Source organism: Mycteria americana, chromosome 23, assembly GCF_035582795.1.
Source record: "Mycteria americana isolate JAX WOST 10 ecotype Jacksonville Zoo and Gardens chromosome 23, USCA_MyAme_1.0, whole genome shotgun sequence".
Classification (NCBI taxonomy): domain Eukaryota; kingdom Metazoa; phylum Chordata; class Aves; order Ciconiiformes; family Ciconiidae; genus Mycteria; species Mycteria americana.
In genome coordinates this window covers 4,392,085-4,411,206 of record NC_134387.1, presented here as the reverse complement: position 1 = coordinate 4,411,206, position 19,122 = coordinate 4,392,085, and the positions used below count along the sequence as shown (strand labels likewise).

The window sequence follows — 19,122 nt, the reverse complement described above, 5'->3', positions numbered from 1 at the left end:
TATTTTTATAATGGAGCAGGATAAGCCAAATTTTTCCTTTATGTTAGGGCCTCATTACATTGTTTTGACGATACTGAAGTGGCTTCTCAAAAACAGAAGCAGTTGTGATTTAAACTTTCAGAATGGTATAAAGTGACCACGGTGAAGAGAGCAGCCCTTTGCCTTTTCTGTATACCTGAAAGGTGAACTCCTTTGGCATCCTTCCAGTATTTTAATTTTCAAGTAGCAGACTTTACATAGTAAGAATTGTTCCTGTTTCAAGAGTGAAAGAACAGGATCTTGTGTATACAGCGGATATATTTTTTTAACTATATTAATTATGTCTGTTGATTTCTTCAGTTAATTAGGAATTTTTCGGCACGTCTAAATGATTGCACCTTATTAAGAATAGCATCTTAAAAAAAACAAAAAAACCCCCATCATCCATGTAAAAATCATTCAAATTAAAAACCTACTATACCTCCTCTATAAGATGCTCTGAGATCCACTAATGAAATCACATCAAGAACTAGGGAACGTTAATAATACTTTAGCAAATACAGTACGATGACTAGACTATGCTGCTATCTCAGCAGCTATGCTGAGATAAGGTTCTCCTTTGCAACAGCAAGTCATTTAGACTCCTTAAAAATCCAGTCTCAGTTCCTCTTAAAAGTCTGGGTTTTTTTCCTTCATGATACAGAAACCAAAACATATGCCATGAAAAAATAATTTATTCAAGCCAGCCTAAGATGAACTTTTATTCTCAACTCCTAAGCCTATACACAGCATTACACATCACGTTTGGAAACAGGAGAGAATACATGTGCAGTGCACTAAGAGAAAGTGCAGGTGTGTTGAGAGTATGAATGGCTATTGGGGGGGGCGGGGGGGGACACACACCAAAAAACTGTATTTGCATGCTGTATAAACTTTAAATCGAACACACCCTTCTGTCCTCAAAAGAGAAGGGGAAAAAAAAAAGTAAATCTTGGCTCACTGAGTGAAATCTTAAACTGTTGACTAAACTTTCTGCAAGTTGTATGGTCACCATACACATTTCTCGATATTGGCAAAAAAATCTGGAAATGCTTATAAATCCTAAATTGCAACATCAGTCACAAACAGCTAGTCTGCAATCAGATTTGTTATTATACCGTCTCAGGCTGTGCTCTACTACGCTGAACAATACTTGGGAATTCAGAGAAGCAAGTGTATGATCCATAACCTTGTATGTGTCCAAATGAAAAAACTGTTGCCAAGGAAACACCCAAATATCAAAATTGAAATATAGCTTGGCCCTTAATGAGTCCAAAAGGAGCTGTAGGAAGTTTACCCAAGTTCAGCAGAGATTTTGGCTAAATGTGGGGAAGACATTATTAAAAGAGATCCCAGCTTCATGGTGGAGGCAGAAGAAGAAACAGAATACAATTTTGCAATGTAACTGGTTTAAAATCCTCTATTACATTTTTCTTCTCTTGGGACAATTGCAAACACCCTAAACGCAATAAAAATGTGAACATTACTGAAGCGATGAAAAAAAGGAAAACATGCATTTGGGGACAAAACAAAACAAAAAGAAGGAAAACTTGTAACGTTAGCACAACGATGCAACCTTAAAAAAAAAGGTACAGTTTTCCAAGAACTGCATTTTTCTGACATCTTGCGCATATTGAGGTCCATGGAGACTTCACGTTTTCCACACTCAGCACTTTGAGGGTCAGAGAGGTCAAGGTACCAGTATTCCCAATGGATCGCTGATAGTTCATCCAGAACAATCAAGCTACTGGCTGTGCCTCCCCCCTCGTTACCAAGCTGACACCGAGGTAGAGAAATAGCCACCACCACTGCCACTAGGAGCGAGAAATCCAGAGGCAAAAGATTAATTTGAGATAGTCTGTTTCCTTTAGATTTTAGTGGTTTAATTGTTTTAAGTCATGACCCACATCAAAAAAAAAAATACAAATAAAAGTTTCTACCAATCTCCAGCTGAAAGTAACTCCACCCCAAACTGCTCCTTGGCACCTATGAAAGCTGAGTATGGGAAGAATTTCTAAATTTCTTATAGCCTTATATCACATAAAATTAGAAACTCTTGTAAGTACTTTGGGACAGGAACTACGTTTTTTCTGGGCCATTCAGAAAGCACCTAGAACAAAGCAGCTAATGCTTTGAAAATCTATGATTCTATGAAAAATACATACCACCAAAACCAACATTATTATTCGTGTTGAGTATCTTATTTGTGGCTAAAAACTAACAGTGTTTGCTTGATAAATTAGGCAGGAAAATTATTTGCTCCAAAAGAAATAATGATTTAAGCAAATAGGTAGAAAAGCAATCTTTCCTCCTTTTTCCACAACAAATTGTTTGCACACCTTAACTATGAATCCATATTAGAATCACTGTTTCCGTTCTCTAACCCATGTATTTGTGTGTTCATTCAATATGTTCACTTACTAATTAAATCATACATTGCAAATATTCCATCCAACCCATCTCTGTCTGAAAGAACTTTACACTTTTAATGCAAAATAACTGAGAAGAGGCACTCAATGCACATGCACGTTTTTATATTTACCTAAATAGCAATTTTCAGAATATGTTGCTAGTTTTGTTCCAAAATAATTTCCAAAAGAATTAAAAAGAACCCCAAGCATTTGCTAACTACCTTACATCAACGTTATTTTTCAAAATAAAAAATTAGGCACCATACAAAAATATATGTACATTTTTCCAAATACCAGCAAGCCATGGATTTGTATTTAAATAGTAATCGTTTCTCATAAACATTTTTCAGAGTTTATGTAGCTACCAATGAAAAGTAAAAATTTAAATCCAAAAAAATGAATTGATGCTTCTGGCTTAAATCTTTACAAGATTCTTAAATAATATTTAAACCAATATCCAATTAAAAAATAGACAACCATGCACACATATATAAATAATATGTATTATGAGTCAGTTCTGACTTGTTCGTTCTGATTCTAGTGAATAAACTCCTCGTAAGATAAATCACATTGCATCATGTGTTTCATAAAAATAAATTAATTTTTTAAATAGGATGTGGTTAAAAATTGTTAAATCGTTATTGAATATAGTTCTTAAAAACCACATGCAGTTTTTCCATGTTATTTCCCCACTTCAGAATCAAAATCAGTATAATTTAGCCAATTTGGCAATCTCCCATCATAGACTGCTATTAAACACTATTCAAGTGCTAAGCTTTCTGACTTCCATAAAGGTTTGTAGGCCCCAATAGATGCTGAATGGCTATTTGACATCTTTAGAAGCACTCATAATATTCTGGGCAAGAGACTTAGGAAAATGACATAAAGTGGGAGTTAGCTGCAAAAATATAAAGTCTACTTCAGCTGAACACAGCTATTATTTGGGTATGATTCCCCACATTTTCTTGCATTTATTAGCTTTTCTTATATAGTTTCCAGTGCTTAAGATTTCCAGGCTTTGTATATTTTAAATAATATTTTTTTTTTTAAAAAAAGGACATTTACAGGAAAAAAATTAAATTTCACCTTGGAATTGTCTTTGCTAAAAATATAAGGCCTGATTTTTATTCTTACAATTCTATGGTAATAAGAATCATGGTTCTAAGAAGAGAGAAGAAAAAGAAAGGAACAAAAAACCAAAAATGGTTGTTGCATTCTCTGCAAAAACTGTAAATATTTTATGAATGGATACCTCAGAGCAAAGTATCAAGATAAAAATTCTCTATAATTATTTGTCTAACATACTGAGTAAGGATTTGGACTTTGCCATAAGTCCTTAATGCAAAGAACTTGTCAACATCAGCTTGTTGAGACATTAAGAGGATTTCTTTGGGTGCCACCTTTTAAACTCCAGTATTAAGCCACAGCTTCTAGTAAATTTACCTGTGGTAAGCAATTCCAGATGAGTCCTAGTGACAGGCTTCAGTCTCAAGGTACTTATTCATTGCACATTAAAATCTCATGTTCCCAGGACTGGGTTGTTTTCTGACTGATATCCAATTAGGGAATAGAGAAAAAAGGTATTTCCAAAGCTGGAGTTGAACAAAATAACCTAGAGCAGTAACTCACTGATAACCACCAGCAGCAGTTGGTACTTTCCATTGACTAACAATAAGGTAAGCTGGAAAGAGATTAGATCAAAAACAGTAATAGCTCCTCAGAAATAATTGCCCAATAGAGCAGGATCAGCATTTCAGCTATATAACCATCTTCAAACTACAGAAAATATTCATACATACTAAACAATCAACTTTCAGTCCATTTAAGATCTCTCTTGCCAATCTGTACATGAAACACTATCAGTACTGAATCTCAGCAACCCATTTACTAGTTGTAAGAAAAGTACGGTAATAACCGTTTCATAGACAGGAAAACTTGTGGAGTTTGCTCCACAAGCTTGGAAGGCTTGTGGAAGTGAACTGAGTAACCCCAAGTCACTGAGGAAGCTTATGACAAAGTACAAAATTGAAAGCAGGCCACTTAAGCATTAAATTTTAACTTCAGATGATCATACCAGATAAAATTATCTGTCCCACTAGAACAAGTATTGGCCTCTGACAAACACTAGATTCCAATGCCTTTCGACAATGAATTAATACAATACATAGATACTGGTATAACAATACATGGGGGTGCTTTCCTGTCTTCCCACCAGCATTTTTAACAACAAAGAGCTTATCAACTTGGGCAGATGTAGTAGGTTATTATTCATACACAACAAAAGGCTGTAGATGCTACACAAATCCTCTATCAACAGCTAGGGAATCAGGGGCAGGTGTCTGGCTTTGCTGCAGTAACACACACATTGTGCCTCCTTGCCACTAAATCAAATGGGAGCTATAGCTAGGTAGCAAGGATCAGAGCCTGGCATCAAAAACGTAAAGATTAGCTGTCTTGCTGCTGAATTTGATGAGTACTTTGCTATTGGCTTTGCTAAGAATATGAAGGGTTTCCTCAGTGCCAGGATAAGAGTGGGAAATTTTAGTTCACATCTTGCTTTAGAAACTGAATGTCATATCCATTTGGAGCTGTCAACGGCCTAGCCTCTGTGAGTGTCTCTGTGTGGGAAACACTTGTGGCACTTTACTCCCATGAGCTCCATGAACAGGTTAAGGAGAAGGCAATAATCGTATAATGGCCAGAAGAGAAGAACCAGCAGTTAATCTGCCTGTCTCCTCTCATCCCCATTTATTTGTCCTCTTCCCAGTCACTTCAGAAAAATGACTTTGACCCATTGTCACTTTGAAGTAGTAGGTAAAGCACCACAAACCCCATCCAGCAGAAAAGTCAGTCGTCACAGGCTAGTGGGCAGGTCAGCCTCAGCTCCAGAGTCATCAGAAGTGTCTGTCACTGAACTCTCGTCACGCCATGGAAACCAGAGCGAATAGGTACACATGCACAAATCTTCTCTCTCTCTATGAAGGGAACATTCGATAGAGAGACAGACAGACATGCCAGACAGAAACTGAGACATTTGCCTGAAGCTAAAAAAGAGTCAGGTCTGCAGGCCTGCTGCAGGAGCATTGAAATAAAATGTACAAAGCAGCAATCCTTTCAAGCAGCAGCAGCAGGCAGCCCTTCCTTTTACGACTGCTAAATGCCTGGCTTTCTCCCTAAGCAATTTACAGTGCAGCCGCACATCAAGATGGCTGGTGGGAACCAAGATGCTCCAAGTTACTCAAAATAGATCAGGGATTCTACTGACAGATGCCTGTGGTATTTGCCTGGCTAATTTGCTTTTATTATGGTGAACAAGGCTTCTGTTAAATGTTTGCTGTCTAGTTCATGTTTATTATGATGGGGTGGTTTATATAGGTGTTTGTAGAACTGTGTCTACTTTTATAATGGTGTGGGTTTTATCAATGTTTGTATTAGCCTACTTTCATCATGGTGGGAATGTATGTTTTTAATAGCTTACTTCACTTTAATTATATTGGATGCTTTATTTAAGAGGTCCTAACAGCCTCCTTTTAACACATTTGTGTGAAGGCTTTTATATTCAGCTGTTTTTATTAGGTAGGAAAGTTGTTGTCCCTATCTCTGCTAATACTAAAAGCTTTCTACATCCACAGACTGTTCCCAACAAGATTTCAATGTAAAGCAACCCTTTGCAAATATTTGAAAAGCACTGGTAGAAATTTAAGCATCCTTGGCAATATACTGCACAAACAGTGGTTGTCCGTAGGGTTTACTATGCAAACTCATAAGCTAACATACTAAAGAAAGAAGGAAGACGAAGTCAACCAATACAGTATCAAGATGGCAAGGTGGCTCATCACAAAAGTTACTGTGTTAAAGGTTATTTTGATAGAAAAGACTGGGAGATCTTTTTCCAAAGGTGTTTAACAAGTTGGGAACAGGAAACAAGAAAAAAACCTCATGAAGACTGCTGGAATGGACAACAACAGCGAAGAGGTAAGAAACAGGTCTTGGTGCAGCAAAAGGGCATGATGAAATGGAGGAGGAACTGCACGAGGGTCAGATGAAACCAGGAACAGTTTTCAAACCCAGAGGGATGCAGAGTAAAGGTCTAATGATGGGAATGGTTTATACTTGATTGGAGAAAGATGTCTGCTTTAAAGAGGTATCTACAAAGACAGACAGACAGTAGCAGGAAAAGGCAGAACAAAAGTGAAAAGAGAAAAGCTGAAGCTGCTATCAAGGGCATGGGCACAAATTACCAGGTGAAGGACACTGCCCACAGTTATCACAAACAAGAAATTAAGATTGACCTTGAGCCTGTGATTCTTTAAGGTAATGGAGCACTAAAACTTCTTGGAAAAGAATCTGACATCATTGTCAGAATAGAAGTCAGACAGTGAAATTTACCTTGCAGGGCTATTGCTATAGGCGTACAAAGCTACGATAGTAAGCGTTCATCATGCAGGGAAACAGTAAGCACATGTAAGAGACAGGACAAAGGAGGAATATTTGAGGATTGGGTAAGAGAAGGCAAATGTTGGAACAAAGTCAAGTTCTGGAAAACCAATCTGAGAAGAGAAAACAAACTAAAAAAAAAAAGTTTGACCGACTTTGCAAAAAGCAATGAGGGTAAAGATTATACAGAAAGGAGCTGCTGGAGAACACACCATCTAACAAGCTTGAGAATATAGCACCTAACAGGTGGAATCAAAGAGCAGCCAATCTAATCCATTAAGTTTTACACCCTGATGGGAGGCAGAGAAAGTATCTTAATCCTTATTGAACAGATGGGAAAATGTAAGGCAAAGATCCAGACCTCTTTTTTTTTTTTCCCCCTCCTCTCAAGTCACAGACAGAGCAGACCTCATCTATTCCCTGATGTCCTTTTCTTCATCTCACTACTAGACAATACACACCCCTCAGAGCAAGGCAGAACACTGAGAGTCCTGATTTCCAGTTTCCTGATCTACCAGTTCGGCAATAAGACCCCAAAACCACTGGCTTGCTTCCCAGGACTACTCACAAGAGCAAAAGTTAAGCATGTGTTTTAAGTGTCTCCAGGATCAAGGCTAAGTTAGTAATTGCCTCTGTTTTCACAAATATTGTTTTATGAGTCAATCAATAGGAAAAGCACAACGCATTACAGATGTTAGATTTATTACCTCCCCCATCCTAAGTAAAAAGCTCTCAACAGTCTCAAAATCTCAAATCCCCTACTGGCATTTGGAGTTATCTGACGAGTCGCAGCAATGCCTGCATCACCTTGCACTGAAAAGGAGGCTCAACTCATCACACTGAGCAAAGCTTTTGACAGAGGGCTTTGCAACATCATTTTACATCATCTTAGAGGCTTCATGGCTCATAAGGAGCAAGTCTTATTAAAGGAGGAAGCAAATGGATAAGGTTTCTGGGGACAGATACAGATGACAACATTCAAATAGGACTTTAAAGCAAGCACAAAACCCTACCTAAAGGTAGGAAGAAGCAGAACGTGAGTGAAAGCAGAACACTAATTAAATCAGAATGACCAACCAGCTATATCAGTAGCCTTGTCCAAAGAGGTAGGTGAGGGTTTATTTTTTCTTTTTATTTGATCTAACATTTGAATTCTGCCATGAAGAGAATTTTGTTTTGTGTAATACAAAGTGCTTAGCCCCAATAAAACCACATAGCAATGAGCTTCACCGGTTAACTGTGTTGTTCAGCTAAGAAAACAGGTCTACCTACCAACATGCTGCATCCAAAAAGCATCGTACAAACTACCCTATCTGACACCCTCCCCTCAGAACATAGAGGCAGAGGGGGAAACGTTACTCACAGAGCACAAACTGCCCTCAGAGCTGAAAAAACTGACTTCTGAATGTGGAACAAACCCAGGCCTTACAGCCCAAGCTCAAATGACGGAAGGAGGATGTGACAGAGGCATGGCATATCCAGTGTTCATGCAGCCTCACACAGAGAGCAAAGAAGATGCTGGTGCGTCTGCGGGAGGTTACTAAAACTTGGGCCTGGCCCTGTATCTCGCATTGCCATATATCATGGATACTTATTTTCACAGTAGTAAAAGGAGGGCATCAATATTTGGCCTGAAGGTTATAGTCCAAAGCCCACTGACTTCACCTAACCACAGGACACCCTGTGGCTATATTATTACTGTTTGTAATGCATAAGCAGCAGGAGGTCCCAGTCAAAGCCAGGAAGCTTACTGGACTGGGCACTTAACCACAGACACTCTGAAAATCTCAATAGGGGAGAAAGAGATGAAAGGGTGAAAGGCATCCTGGCCAGTCAGTCTGGCAGGCTGGTCACAGGGTCAGGAATACAACATTTATTTCATCAGCTCCCTGCCTCAACAACAATATGCCACCTATGAAAAATCATATCAAACCATCTCTCCGACACACACACTTTTCATCATGTCTTTTCTTCTAAAAATCAAAGATATTCTTCCTCCCAAAAATCACTATCTGAGCACCTGTATTACCATTTCCCTTCTTTCACCAGATCTAACCCTGCCTGTTATTACTGATGAAAGCTTGGGTACATTTGCCCTGCTTGACCCTTGGCTGATGTTCTCTTACAAACATTAAACATCAGTGGTTCCTCGCACTTTATTACAAGATGGACCATACACCACCCAAAGCAAGACAAAACTGTAATTAAATCAAAAACCACCAGAAAAGGGCAGAAAATCAGACTTATTTATGCAAAGCTTTGTTTAAATTACATTAAAAAAAAAAAAAAAAAAAAGAGAAACATTAAAAAAAACACCACAAAAAAACCCAAAACACCCTCTGTGATGAGAACTGTGGTTAAAGTCACACTGGCAAACATTTCACCTGCAAAAAGAAGGCAGGGGTGTACATTTGTTTGTGTGTACGATAGGAAAGAGAAAAATTACAACTATGAGTAATGTGCACTCATACACGCTAAGTAAAAGCAAACCCCTCATTTCCTCCTCTGCACTGAAATACAGTCAGACACTCCCAGTCCCAGGAGTGCCACCCCCATGGACCACCAAAATAAAGCAGAACAAAGGAGGCTCATTTAGAGCATATTCAAGGAAAATATCTTGTTTACTGATCATGATTTTTGGAGGAGGACAGCAGCTGAAAAATCTGTGCGTTACTGAGAAGTTGTGGAGTGGGAGATGTTTGTTTCTGTTTTCTTGCTTTGCAGGCGAGAATGGGGCAAGGGAGGAAAAGGAAAATTCGGACAACTTTATCCTAGCAAACGCAATCAGTGGGGCTGTTTGTAACACTGCTAAAAAGAAAAAAATACTAACATTTCACAAGTTCCCCTTGTGGCCTCCCTTGCTCCTCCTCCCCCATCAAAAATTCATAAAGGGAATCAGCATTCTTTACTGAATGGGTCCCTGAGGTGCCATAGACCTTGTTGGAGAGAAAGGCTATAAATATCGAATTATACACCTCATGGGAAGAAAGGGTTGAAGATTCAGCTTCAAACCCACTGCACTGTCCCCAGGGGAACTCACTCCAGACTCAAGGTCCAGCGTGGCAAGGAAATGGGTCAAGTGTGTCAATTTTGAGATCGCCGACCTTTGACACCTTTAATGATGCCCGGAGTCCACCTCCTTGACGTCCTGCTGCCCCCTGTGCACCACAAACTTTCCAAAGTCCCTTCAAGTAAAAAAATAAATAACAGAGTCAAGCAGCATTGAGAAGCTATGCTAAAGGCTACTTCACAGACGTTTCTGGCCCATTAAGGCAAGTGTAGTGCTCAGATTTTCAGGCCTTCTTCGCTTAACTCTATACCACTGCAATACAGTGGAATTAAGGGCAACCGCACTTTTACCGTCAAGTCCTCTATGTAGGTTTTGTTCCGAGTAAAATGTAAACTCCATGTTATTAGACTGTACAAGGCTCAAAACCAAGCATCCGATCTTTTTTCTTTCTTTTAAAAATATTTCCAATTCAAGTTGCAATAAAAGTAACAGGTGTTAAACAGTTAAAAAGCTAAACAAGTGCCTTTAATAAAAAAACCACCACCACCAATAAAAATCCTGTCTGTAGGCACAATCCAGCAAACATTTACTATTGAGACGCAGGAGGTCAGAAGAGCTGCCTACAGCTCAGCAATAAGCATCTCCAGGTTCTGGCCTCTCCCCACGTTTTTCTCATCTTTGGCTTAGGCTGGTGGTAGCAAAAGCCACCCATCTCCATCTCCAACAGCAGAAAACAGAAAGAAAAACATACTCTACACAAGCCAACCTCAGTGCATAACAGCTTGCATCACTGCAGTGTATTTCATCTTCACAGATTTTTAAGAAAATATGGGTGAAGGAATATCTTCAAGTAGGTGCAAGCAGCAGTAGGCGTTACTTGCCTCCTATAGAAATGCAATCATATATGAGGTGGAATGTATTTAAACCCAGTTAGGTCACAGCACAGAGGACAGATATTATTCAATAACCTCATAAGGAATCCTACCTAGGATGACCTAGTTCCTAAACTGGGATCTGGGTAGGACATCAGGGCCAACAATTCCTCTTCCAAAACAAACCATCATGGTATTGTAACGGCACAACATATTTTCAGCATAAAATAAAAATAAAATAGGGCTTAACACACTGTGGTTCCCTGGAAATATATGAAAAAACCAATCTACTTTAAACCTGCCTTCCACCGAGCCAGCCACCACCACCCCATTAAGCACCAGGGTGTGAGCTAGAGGTTTGTTTTTTTTTCTTTTGCAGTACAAATTCAACAGGCAAGTGATGCATACAAACTCTGGAAATGTCTCAGGCATAATTGTTTCTGATCTCTGATCCTGTAATTTACTGAAGAAAAGATGCAAGGTTCAGCTTCTAGGGCTGTGTACAGACACCACTAATAATTTGGCTCACAGTTCACCAGCAACACAGTTCTACTGTAGGAAATAGGCTAAGACAACATCATTCGAATTTACAGCTGCTATCATTAGGATGAATTACAAGGGAAAAGATGCCACAGTGAGATGGTTAAGACGAAGTATTACAATTCAGAAACGCCGGGTTCCATTCTCAACTCTGCTACAGAGCCCTAGCATGGCCAAGTGAATCAAACCCATAACTCTGCTTCAGATCCTCAAAAGCCTAATCCTAATCACAGCTGGCTTTCTTGATGCTAACGTTACACAAGTAATCAAGAGTAACACGCCACAACATTTTGTTGTTGTAATATATAAATATATGCATATGTATTTTTTAAAAATGAAAGTCTGTGCTTGCTTTTCTTTAACATCTTCTGCAGTCCAGCTCTCCTCACATGAGTGGGTTTGTTCCTTATGCAAGAAAATTTCTGAGCCCCCAACCAAAGTACTTCTGTGCTGCAGGAAGGAAACTTGCCTTTATATTGGGTTATGTTGGGTTGCAGGAGGACAGACTTGACTGCCCAAGAAAGACAAATTACAATTGTAAAGGTAAAAATCATTTAAAACCCTAAGAAATATGCTGAGCTAGAAAGGGTTTCTTCCTCACACAGCCCTCCATCCCCAACTTGGACAGACTCTCTCATTATATTCCACTGAAAACTCACTGCCAGGCCAGCTCATATAAAAGTATAAATCCCACTTATCCAACCATCTCAGGGGAAACCAGGTTCCTTTGGATAAGCAGGGTTAGAGATGATGGGAACCGTGAGCCTCCCAGCACAGAAAAGGCCATGCTCCAGGTCCCCACCCCTGAGGCACAATGAAGAGAAGACCAAAAGACTTTGCTGACTGGCTGGATTTTTAAGGGATCATGCTCCAAACAAGCAAAAAATTTAGTGGGTGTACATATACACACACTCACTCTGCAATCCCAAGGATATAGCACTAAATGTCTGTTAACCCTCTTGCTCCCAACCTTAGTGAAGTGAATGTAATGCTGAGGAAAATCAGATGATCATTGGTCCTTGTTTATTCCCAAGTCGGGTACAAGAGAGGCCACAGCCAGACAAATATACTGTCTCACATCAAGACTACCTCTATTGACCTCTTGTCATTCTGAGACTACCAGCAATATGTTACTTAGTTCTAATGCAACTGTTACTGCATTTATGCATACCAATTAATGTTTTATATGTAGTTTCCGTGGTCTCTTAGAGTTATTTTTTTCACAGGGTAGCAGGGGAGAGAAGTGGAATGTGTGTGGTTGCAAGCATCAAATTATTAGCATACCTGAAAGGGAATTGTTCTCCCAGCACCAGAGGGGAAACGCTCTTCAAACTCATCACCATCATTTCTCCTGCCATCTTCCAGTCTGAAAGCACTGAAATTTTCAGCCCAACATCGACATCCAAGTCCCATGTAACACTACACCTTTACACACAACCTCCCACCCAGAGAAGAGCACTTTATCGCACCTGTCAACATTCCCAGGTCAAAAGCAGCCCCCATGCACTCATCTGCATTGGACCTACTATATGTGCAGACGTGATCCAAATCAGATGCGTCCCACGAGCATCAGCCTGCACATCACATACACAGGGAGTAAGGTGCATTTTGGATGCCTTGACTCGCTCTGCTTGCAACATGAAACCACACACCCCATGCCTGCTTATTCAGAACTGCTGGACATCTTTGCAGAAATCCAAACAGGTATATTAGCCCTAGATGCAGGAGAGCAGACAGCCATGCTTTAAAAATGTATAAAGATTTCACAGTCACCTCTATGGGAGATCATTTTCTCCCCTGTATGTTGGTGAAAGAACAGAACAGAAAAAGGAAAGCAGATTCACCAATTGCCAAGAACGCAGAGTAGCTGTGGATACAGCAAGGTCTCCTGCCTTTACATCTTATCATCCTTACAAGATTATGATGCGATGCAGACCTATACGCAGTACAAAATTTATCTGCAGATAAGTTCTTTTTAATGTTTATCTAGGTAACATTTGTCTAAAGATTATATTTAAAGAAATGTTTTAAAATCACAGAACCCTAATGAGATACTTTGGCACAAAGCCCCAGCTTCCTCCCTTCTCCTCTGTGACTTCCAGCCACCACAAATCCATAGCCCCTGTGTCTAGTCAGAACCATAGGACTTGGCTAGACCCTTGTCTGCTTCTAAGCTTGTTATCTCTCACAGGTAATGTGAATACAGTGCACTTAGGTCACACATTGCTAGGTTTAGAATACACAACCACATTGCATTTTTATTACAAACAACAACAAAAGAAAGCACAATGCAAGTTTTGTCCAAGAAATTCAAGGCCTGTGGCAAATTATTTGACTGCTTGCTGGTCTGGTTATACATGTACAGTGAGCTGGAAAACAAAGAATACAACATATAATTAACAAAGATGTATCAGTTCTCAGAAGAAAAAGGAAAGCAGGTTGACAGGACACAAGCTATTTATGAAAGGTACCAGGAGTAAATCTAGTCAGCCACATTCAGTAAAAATGTAGCAAATCTTGCTTTACAGAACTGAGCTAAACAAAATCAATTCCCCAAATAAATGTTTCCTATCTTTATATCTTCTAAATGTGACAAGATGTGTTTTAGGCCTCTAAACAGTCTTTCAGCTTCTCAGTTTTTCCCCATACATAATGGAAAGGTGCCACCTAAATTAGCACTTCTCACAAGACATCTACTGTACCAGAGAGAAGCAGAAGTGGGGCAATGAGATAGACATCAACCAGAAATCTGAGTCTGAGTATCTAGAACAAAGAAGAACATTATAGCCCAATCTGAATTTTATGGCTTAAGTCCTCCTTTTAATTATAGCCCCAAACGGTTCATGTGTGGATAGAAATGAAGTACACAGAAAGGATCCTTTACAAATCAGTTGATTAATAATGAATATTTGCAGTCTCCTGCATTCACCTCACAGATAATTCATTTAACATTCACAACAATAGATATAGGTTTACAAAATGTAGGCCTCATTATACACATGAGCAAATGGAGGTTCACAAAGTTAGATATGAAACTCTGAAGATCTAGTTAGAGAATTTAAGAAGCTTGTCTGCTAGTTCAGATTAGTATGGGACTCCACATTCAAGACCCCAAAGTTCTCCCTTTTATTTGCTTGAAGGCCATACATGAGAATTCACTAGGGTGAGCCAATGGAGAAATGAGAAGCGATTAACAATTCCCCGCTCACTTTCTCCGTGTCATTCATAATTTCATATACCTCTACTCGATCCTTCATCAGCTTTATAATTTCCAAGTTAGAGTCTTTATTTAGTCTCTCCTCATACGAATGCTGTATCATATCCTGATCAAGCAAGCAAAGGATGTACAACAATACCTCAAACTGTGTGGGATATTTCTACTTGCAATAGAAATAATTCTTCTAATATCCCTTCACCTATAATTCTTAATCCCCCCTGCAATGCTAAAAGCAGGGGTTGCCAAAATGCTGTATGGAACAGGCAGCTTCGGAACCAAAGCATCACCCTTGGAAAACAGAAGCTGGCTGTGTCAAACCAGGGTGCAGGTAGCAGAGAAGAATAAATATTCTAATAGAGAATAGACCAAAACTTCAAATCTCTCATGTCAATGCTATTTCTCTCATGCCAATGTTATTTGCAGAACACCAAGTGATTTTGTTGAAAATTTTAGTATATGCCTTCAATTTTGCCGAGTCAAAGCAATATAGAGCATTGAAACCATGTTATTTGCCCGCAATTTGATGAGAAAAGCTCTCCACTTCGATCAGAGACACATTTTAAGAACACTATCATTTATGTAAACTCATCTTTCCATGGATAATTCATAACTGCCCTGTTTTCTTCTCTTTTGCTTGTAACACTTCCCACATTGTGTTTCAGAGTGTCATTAAATGCCCTTTTATTGCTCCCTCGTTGTAAGTACCTGAGTATTAACCGGGGCTTCAAGATTTACAGCCTATTTTAAACTCAGATAATGATGTTTAATTTGTTATTGGCTGTGTAAAGGTTAACAAAGAAATAATTCAAACTATTAGCAAAGGAATAACGTATTACGACAGGGCAATTAAGAGCTATATCTGGCACTGCGTGAAAAGACTGATCTCATTTCAAAAGGAGCTCGATGATCCGCATTCACAACCCGTGAAGCACAAGGGTAGCACGCAAGTTCATCCTTTACATACTTTATGTATCGTTGAGTTGGTTTTCATCAAGAAACTTGCACAAGTAACATGCTGACAGACAAGCTCTCACAAATCTACCTGTGAGGTTTGAAAGAAGTTTCTGCCCTTAGCAGTTCATACTGCTCCTTTTCTGGGCATTACCTCTCTCAGAGCAGAGCTGGCAGAATGCAATAAGCAGCATTTACCTGGGGCTGCCTGCCTGTAAAAGCCAGCTAAGCTTAGCTTAAATACACCTTCAGCGGCACGTTGAGCTATGTCTTTGTCCATAGCTTCAGTAAGGTAGCAGCACACTTCACTCCACCAGCTCTGCAGTGAAAAAGAGGCACCATCTGAAACTAATGTACTGTAAATAAACACAAATCAAAGCCCTAAGTGAGAAGATTTCAAACTGATTTTATAGTACTACTGCAACTGTACCCCAAGGCCTCGCTTTTAAATGTCATTGCAGTAGACTCCACCGATCATGTTGGGGGGGGGGGGGAGCTTATTTTATTCAAATTCATTGCACTGTTACAATCAATCATGCTCATGCAGATAAGTCCCTTTTTTCTCATCCTTATTCAGGCTGTTGGGCAATTGCCGGAAACGCTTTTTGGAAGAGTTGGGGAGAGGTTACTGGATGTAGGCCCAACAGCTTTTGGAAAAACAGAGTAGAAAATATGCAGAATTCATGGAAGAAAGACAAGCAGATGCTGCTTGAAAAGATGGTTATATTCTTATGTCAACAAATTAGTACATGAGCAGCCAAAAAGCCCACACAGAGGTAACACAAGCAAATGCGTCCTTAAGACATTCAAGGGAAAACACAAACTCTCCCTGTAGGATCTACACTAGCAAGCATACCACTAAGACCTTACTTAGCAATGCACTCGAGACCAATTCCCATAAACTTTGGATCCAGGCAGTGGAAAGGCTGGGTACAAAGTAAACCCAGGGCTGAAACTTCTGCAGCTGAGCTATATTTTTGAACAAATCCTTGCATTTAGAAACAATTCCAAACCATCTTCCATGGGGCTGAAAAATATGGATGGGATTGAAAAAACATGGATTCTGCAACTTTGGCTCGAACAACATCCATTTTATTTCCTTAAATACTTACCCAACATTGCAGCCAAGTGCTAGTTCAATCAGTCTTCCCAACCACTCTTTGGGAGAGGAACAGACCTCCAGCTGGTATAAAATGGAATGTGACTTCAACAGCTTTAAGACTATTTCCACCAAGCCCAGGGTCTAACTTTGTATTCTTTTTAACACTCCTTTCTTAATTTTTTTTCTACCTGCAAGCCTACCTCCATATGTTTTGACACCTCCACCCAAATTTTACATTTCTTGGCTCTAAACTTGCAAAAGCATGGGGGGGGGGGGGGGGGGGAGGGGGGGAGGGGCGTGGAAGTGGAGGGGAGTATACTTTCCCTGTAGGATTTTAGCATAAATTCTAAGCAGTCTTATTAAATTCTGTGGAACCTTCCCATCCTCCCCTTCCCCCACCTTTTCTTGCCTTTTTTTCCCTCCTCCTAACTCTTACCACATGTTGTAAAGGCCAGACATGAGTCAGACCAAGCTCCTTAAAAGCAGTAAGGAGGGGGAGGGAGGAGGTAAGCAGAGCAGAGGGTTCCTTTATCAGCTAAGAGAGGGGCCATTTCCCAGACTGCCCATTCCACACTCCAGTGCTACCTCACACAGCACCAGAGCCTGGCAGAAACACAGGTACACCCATTACAAACAGTCCTGCCAAGAGGCTGAAAATTGAGGACCAAGAAGAAATTCATAAAAGCAGTATGAAAATTGTAGAATTCATTCTTTTATTGGCTAGTAAATTTCTAGTGGGTCAACATGTCCTAAATGACAATCAGCTGACAGGGTTAGGTGCATAGGTTCCTGGCTGCTCTCACATCAGCACCATAAATGGAGATCAAGGATGAAATAAACCTTATGAACTATATCACGCTTTCATATTGAAACAAGGTGAAATCTAAGGCTCACAGCTATGATTGGTGCTCTCCCATTGCACTTGTGTTTTATTTGCTCAACTTGGTCTTGCAATCTGTTGCTAAGAGGACTTTTTCAGCAGCTCTACCAAACACACAAGCTTTGATCATGGATGTTGCCACATCAGACACAACATTTGACCCTTCAAATCCTGTGATGAGCCCTTCTAGAAAATCCTGCAATGCATGATTAGAGAGTTAAATAAAATTCTCTATTCTCAATATCACATCCATACAGAATATTTATAAACCTTGATAATCATGAATTCAGTAATATTGACTGGGAACAAATGCCAGAGGCCAACTATACCTCAAAATAATACTATTTCTTTCTTTGCCTGTGGTCTTTCCATTTCATTGAATATTCTCTTTGCTTAACTTACAATAAACTATGCCCCTGTTCCATGCCATGTACTATTCTATATTCCTTCATGTTACCTTTTTATCCATTTCCACATGTACACTATTCCTCTAGGATGAAACATGCAGCTCATTGTTCCATAGGAGTCTCATCAGAAGTTTCAGGCTAGACAGAATTTTTATCCCACACTCTTCTATTTCTCCCTACGCCAAACTGTTCCAGCTTCCAAAACCATTTTTCAGTTACATTTGATTTGTTGTTGTTGTTGTTTAAGTCATCAGTCTTTAATTTCAACAAATTTCTAATCCACTCCCATCAGTCCCGCTGAGGCAAACAGGCAGCTTAAAGGTCCATAGATAAGTGATGATTTTTGGATTATAAAGTGCAACTCAGATGGCGTTAGGTATTGCAGCGGTAGGAAAATCTCCAGGAAATAGAATCATCCAGATGGATTTCCTGCAGAGCCAGCTCAAATATCTCTGTATCATATTTGCAAGTGCTTCTGGATCTGGGAGGACTTACTAACTTAGTCGTGTACTGCACAGAAGACACAGAACAGGCTTAGGACTGAAAGTTGGACTGTCATGTCCACACAGCCTTGCATCCAAGGCAGCATATCATTCCAAATCTAGAAGTGCTGGAAAATATGATGCAGAAGTACAAGTGGCTCTGCCTGGAACCCATGTAGACATATATGCAATGCATTTAATACTGCTTCCAGACCGGCGCAATCCTTAACCCAGCAGGATTTCTGAGCTCTGTGCTAATGGAATAGCTTACCAACAATCCAGATAATCTCACTCTCAGATATAAGAATGAACCACAGACAGTGCTATATTAAAAGACAAACTGCCAATTTCTTGATTAAAGGAGAACAGGGTTTCAGTATCCAGCAGCAGAAGCTCTGTTACCTACTGCCTTTCTCCCTAAGGCTACAGGAAAGAAGAGTGCATAGGAACAGCACACAAGATTTTTTGCAGCTTCTAGGATATTGGTGTTAAAAAAAAAAAATATATTGATGAACTACTTTGTCATTGTTAACAGCATTGCTGACAAACTCACAGCAGGCCCACTGAGAGGAAGACAGCAGCGTGTCTACTGAATGCCTGTTGTAGCTGAGACATGTGCTCTGAATTAGGCAAGGTGTGTAAATTATGACAGCCAGAGCTCTTTAGAGAATGCCCAGGTCTGAAGGATTCTGGTGCACTTTTGTTGTTGCTGCTGCATTTCCCCGTAGTTCTTCTCTCAAAAGAAACCTTACTCCTTGGAGAGAGCATTAACAGGCTCCAGCTCCTGAAGTGTCA

General features: G+C 39.7%; 1 protein-coding gene across 5 annotated transcripts in view; it reads right to left on the bottom strand.

Annotated features, from left to right (window-relative positions):
• Positions 1–19,122, bottom strand: part of EBF2 (EBF transcription factor 2) — a 145,291-nt gene that overhangs the window by 87,449 nt on the left and 38,720 nt on the right. The gene's annotated exons all lie outside the window — the stretch shown is intronic.